Source organism: Camellia sinensis, chromosome 15 (assembly GCF_055761805.1).
Source record: "Camellia sinensis isolate YWXY chromosome 15, ASM5576180v1, whole genome shotgun sequence".
Lineage (NCBI taxonomy): Eukaryota > Viridiplantae > Streptophyta > Magnoliopsida > Ericales > Theaceae > Camellia > Camellia sinensis.
This window is the reverse complement of record NC_138975.1, coordinates 66,398,372-66,404,012: the sequence shown is the minus strand read 5'-3', so window position 1 is coordinate 66,404,012 and position 5,641 is coordinate 66,398,372. Positions and strand designations below refer to the sequence as shown.

At 32.1% G+C, this 5,641-nt stretch overlaps 1 long non-coding RNA gene across 1 annotated transcript; it reads right to left on the bottom strand.

The window, feature by feature from the left end:
* Window positions 1-751: 751 nt before the first annotated feature.
* Window positions 752-4,164, bottom strand: LOC114301122 (uncharacterized). The gene is made up of 4 exons (XR_014356515.1): window positions 3,893-4,164; window positions 3,262-3,404; window positions 1,843-1,993; window positions 752-1,125 (listed from the first exon to the last, which is right to left on the bottom strand). It is a non-coding gene; the product is annotated as an uncharacterized LOC114301122 (long non-coding RNA).
* Between the last annotated feature and the right edge of the window lie 1,477 nt (window positions 4,165-5,641).

The window sequence follows — 5,641 nt, the reverse complement described above, 5'->3', positions numbered from 1 at the left end:
GTTCACTAACACTGTTTGCGCTAAATTGATGGAGTGGGAGAATCTTAATATTATCAGTAAAAGTAAGGGAGATTTCTGTACTTATTGAAATCACCGGAGAGATTTCTGTATTTGTCAGAAACCTCATAGTAGGTAAGTGTCACTACAAGAAATAGCACATTTGCCGACCAAAAAATTGGTCGCTAAAAACCCATTTTTAGTTAGCAAAAGTTATTCGCAACTAATTTTTTTGGTCGCCAATTGAGGGTCAGCAAAAGTAATTCGCGACCAAAATTTTTTGTTGGTCGAGAAAAGTTGGATTTGCCTACTAAATTTTTAGTCGCTAAATATATCATTACTACAACTAATCCATTTTGTCGGTAAAACACTTTGGTCGCGAAAAGTGATATTTTCCCGACTAAATATCTTAGTCGCCAATTGTCACATTCCACGACCAAAAAGTTAGTCGCCAATTATCACATTCCACGACTAAAAAGTTTGGTCGCCAATTATGACATTTCACGACTAAAAAGTTTGGTCGCAATTGTGACATTTCACAACCAAACATTTTGGTCGCCAATTGTGACATTCCACGACCTCTTAGTTTGGTCGCCAATTGTCACATTCCACAGCCAAAAAGTTTGGTCACCAAAAGGACTGCTTGTGCCAACATGCAACAAAATAAACTTGTAATTCATAATAATCTATCCAATGCATTCAATACAATCTGTAATTTACAATAATCAATCAAACCAACAATTCACCTGAATCATGAATATTCAACAAAATATATAAATCATCAAATTTTGAAACTGTTTAATTAAAGTCAGCAACTATTATAAGTTTTCATCCACAAGTAATTCCAAACTACATATTCCTTCAATTAAAAATCCGCTTGTAATCTATATAATCATCCAATTCACATCCATCTAGCATTAAAATTTAAAATATATTTCTTAAGTGAAGAGTAGAACTCCCTTCGCAGAGGATCAATAGCTTTCATTGATTTGTAGAAAGAAAATTCTTCCAGTAGTATTCATATCCAATTATGTCTCTTTCAGCTTCTTTCCAGCCCTTATAAGCCCGGACAAGAGCAAAGTGATCACTATAATCACGTGTAAATTGTGCTTTTGATGCTTCTGCTAGCTGCAAAGAGAAAGACACACAAATCAATTAGTGAAACAGATAAGATAAGATACTCAATTTTCCAGCAAAAGCTATCTATTAGTGAAACCATAATGCCTTGTTACACGCCGCTCTAAATAATCTAAACAGGAGTTACAAATTAAAAACTAGATACACATTAGCCAGTTCATGACGAAATGGCCAATGTTTAGAACCATCGCTAGCACCCTTTGTGAACACTGCAAAGTGGCCCATTTAGCCACAATAACCACCAACCATCAGCTAAATAGCCAATAGAGTTCTTCATTTCGCAAATTTAGATAGGGAATTAAAAACTAATTGAACAAACTATATACCATATGCTCAACAACTTCCTAAGAAAATAAAAGAAAAAAAGAAAAGGGCAAAAAGGATAATCTTGCGTTTGTAATTGGTTCTCAAAAACTAAAATTCTACTGCACAAAGTTGTAGTAAGCATGGTTGCAGGAATACTTGTAACTCATGTACTTGTACTACATAATTCAAAACATGAAGAAGATACAAAGATACAATGATACATAATTCTCTCTCTCTCTCTCTCTCTCTCTCTCTCTCTCTCTCTCTCTCTTTTATTTTTATTTTTCTTATGTCTGTTTTTCTGACTTATCCTCAAATAACAAGTGTGTCTAAGTATGTTGTATATAGTAAAAATTTTGAACATGATGTGCCTAAAATATTAATTCAATAACCACCACTAACCTCTATTTAGAATTCTTTTGCTCCTTGCTAGAATCAGTTGCAAGCACTTTAACAGCAACTGTCTCCCTAGTTAACATCTGAGCTTTATAAACTGGACCAAATGCCCCTTGACCAATCAATGTGGTAAAATTACAGGTTGCTTTTGCAAATCCTTGATTTAGTAGCAATAGAAACAAGTTAAGAACTGACAAGGAAAAGAAGAATCTAACAAACAAGGACCACCAAAAAAAAAAAAAAAACTAAAGAATATATATATATGTATATATGTAGATGTATAAACTACTTTGTGCAGGCAGATTATTGTAGTATTAAATAATCTGATATTCATTTTGTAGAGCCTATTAAGTAATCTGATATTCATAACCATATGATCATATTAGGTTAAAATTAATAATAATAAGATAGAAGTAAAAATATGTTTCTCCTAACTTTTAAAAAATAATTTTTTTTAACTTATTTAAATTATTTTTACTTTATAAGATATAAGAAAAGAAGAATATATATCAAACACATTAATGCAAATTTTTAAAATTTTAAAATATATATATATATATATATATAAGCAACTCTATAAGCTACCAAACATGACCACTCTACTTCACAGATATGTGCATACCACACCACTCATCAAATCTGGCTTAAGTTGACTAAAAAACAAATCTAGTATAGTCATGATTTTCGATTCCAAATTGAGTTATCACCAACTTGTTAGTGACTGTGGGGACTAGCATTGCTAGCTTGTGGAGACATACTGATGACCCACATGTTAAAAGCATACAAAGCCATCATTAAAGGCACAAACCCAATGAAGAAAACAAAAACAAGAAAACAAAAAAAAAAAGATCATAATCAGAACTCACAACATTGTTTTTTTTTTCTTTTTTTTTTTTTTTTTTTGGTTAGATTAAAAGCCTGTGGCTTGTTGAGGAAAGTATTGTATATAGTAAGGCTTCTCTCTTTAATCTTCTGATAAAACACAAGAGTTCTAGTCAACTAACTACGTCCAATTGATTACATACTTTTGTATCGCCAAGATAATTTGTATATCTAATATGAATAATATTGGGCAAATATATCAGATATAATAAAGCTGTATATCTAATATGAATAATATTGAGCAAACATATCAGATATAATAAAGCTGTATATCTAATATGAATAATATTGGGCAAATATATCAGATATAATAAAACAAACTACATGTCATATATGATTTTTATGTCTATAATTAGATATGATGTGCTTAGAGTGAAACAAGAACTGAATAATTAGCTTAATTGAGCTTGGGTCTTCTGGGAACTTTTTTTTTTTTTTTAGCTTACATGTTCTTTGGTCTATTCTATTTTTAGACTTCATTTTGCTTGAGCTGGGGGTCTGGCAAGAGAAATATAGCATCAATAGGTGCTTGACAAGTCTTACCTGTAGTCGTAAAAAGTTTTGATGTCATTGCACTAAAGCTTCTGAATTTGACCAAGGTGTTGTCTTCTCTGGGCTACAGTCTTCCATAAAGTCTTGCTGGGGAGAAACTGATTGCTGGTGTATTATTATCAGGTTCAGTTTTTCTGATATCGATATATTTTGGTATATTAGTTAAAATTGCACTACCTAGTGGGCACTATGTTAATGGTCCTAATAAGAAAGAAGAGACAAAGTTCAATTTGCAGCAGAAATTTATATGCACCAATACCATGACTAGTTAATTTTAAGCAACTAACAAAATCTGGAGAGTAAGATTTGAGGCCATCCCTTCAAGCATCCACTCATTAGGGCTTTGAAAATTAGGGATAACAAATAAATTGGTTTTGAAAATTAGGAAAAACAGAGAAAAAAATAGAAATTGAGGGAGAGAGAGGGAGGACCGAAGACCCATAACTAAAATTGGGTTTTTGGAGATAGGCGAACTGCTGGTACTTGGAAAATGATGATGGCAGTGTTGGTAGGTGCAAAATTTGAGAGAAGGAAAAATAAACATAGATGAACAGAAACATTCAGAGGGAGAGGGAGAGAAAGAATGGGTGAGTGAGAGAGAGAGAAAGAGAGGGATTTATACCTCAAATTCTTTTTGGGGAAAGTTGAAGATGCTCCAGAAAATGCGGATGGTGAAGGCCCTGGTGGGTGAGACATTGTAGAACAAAATTACTTCAGTCAAAGAGAAAACAAAGACAGAGAGAGTCATGGAGTGAGAGAGATAGATATTAGGGGAAGAGAGGCCAAGGTAACTGTGATGATCTTGGGGCTGTTTGGGAGCTGTTTCCAATTTTCACCCCCAAACAGCCCGTTTTCGCCTTTTTTCTCACATTTTTTGTCCAAATCTGTAAACATTCTAAACACAAGGCACGCTTAGTCGAAACAGGATAATTTGAACATAAATGGCAAGGTGCTGATGGATTACCTCTGCCAGGGTTCCATTGGTGTTGACACTTAGTATTTAAGATAGGCCAATATTAGTGGCAAAGGGTATAAAATTATACATCATATACTAAATTTTTGTAATCTTTCACAGAAATCAATGGCCTCTTCATCTATATCAAAACTAGAAATAACAATTTTGATATCTTCAGAGTTAAATCTCCTTTCTCCTTTTAGACTAGTCTTTTGATAAAATGGTCCAACAATTTTTGCTAAATCTTTGATAAAAGGTCTAGCATAATTGACTAATCCTAAAAATTGTTGTAGTTTCTTTAACTCTGGGAAACTATCAGGCATTTCTAGAATAGTCTTGGTGATATGGGGTTGAAGTTTTATTTGTCCATCACTAATTTCTACTCCTAGAAACTTGATATATTTTTTACCAATTTCTATTTTAGACTTATAATAATACCATGTTCAACTAAGAGCTTTAATACTTGTTGAAGATGATGGTAATGTTCTTTTTCATTTTTACTGAATACAAGAATATCATCTATATAAACTAAGACAAACTTCCTGTATTCACCAAAAATCTTATCCATTTTCCTTTGGAAAACAGATGGATAGAATTCGAAAGTTGGCCTTTTCCAGGGATATCATAGCCTTCTTTCTCTGTGTTATCGTTGAGTAGATACTCAGATTGACCTCTATAATGCTATCAAGATAGAAGTCAATAAGATTAGTATGTTTGATACCTTACCAAGTAAAACAGACATTAGAGATCTTATAACAATAATAAATGATAAATCTAAACAATTTGAAATTGAGACCAAAAATTTGTTAGGATATATTAGCACGCAGTCTAACTATCTTGAAGATAAGTGTAATTTCTTACAAAGACAAATGGATATATTAGCATCCCAAAATACTGAAACAAAAAGGTTAGTCAAAACATTAAAAGAATTGGTAACTAGAGAAACCACAAGAATAGAAGATTTAGTTACTGAGTTATTAGCAGTAGCTAAAGGATGAGTGAATTTGGAACTTTTTATGATGAAAGTTTAAGAGAAGCTTCTGGTTATAGAATAGACAATTATGGACCAGAAAGCATAACAACATATCCAGCAAAGAATGAAGCTGATAAAAGGATATTATTACAAAAATAATTTGATAATTTTAATGATGATTAGGATGAACAAAGATTATACCAAAAAATGAGTTTAATTAAGAATAACATGGAAACTTTAGCTAACATAAGTAATTTTAATAAAGACACTCTTGAAAATATAATAGATAATAAGAAAAAGAAACAGAGCAAGATTCCATCAATTCCTTCAAAAGAAATATATAATAGAAAACAGAGCAAGATTCAATTTTCGAAGCACAGACCAAGTCAACCGTAGTAACAGTAAGTCCACAAGCAATTACAGATCTCTGACAAAACAAAACA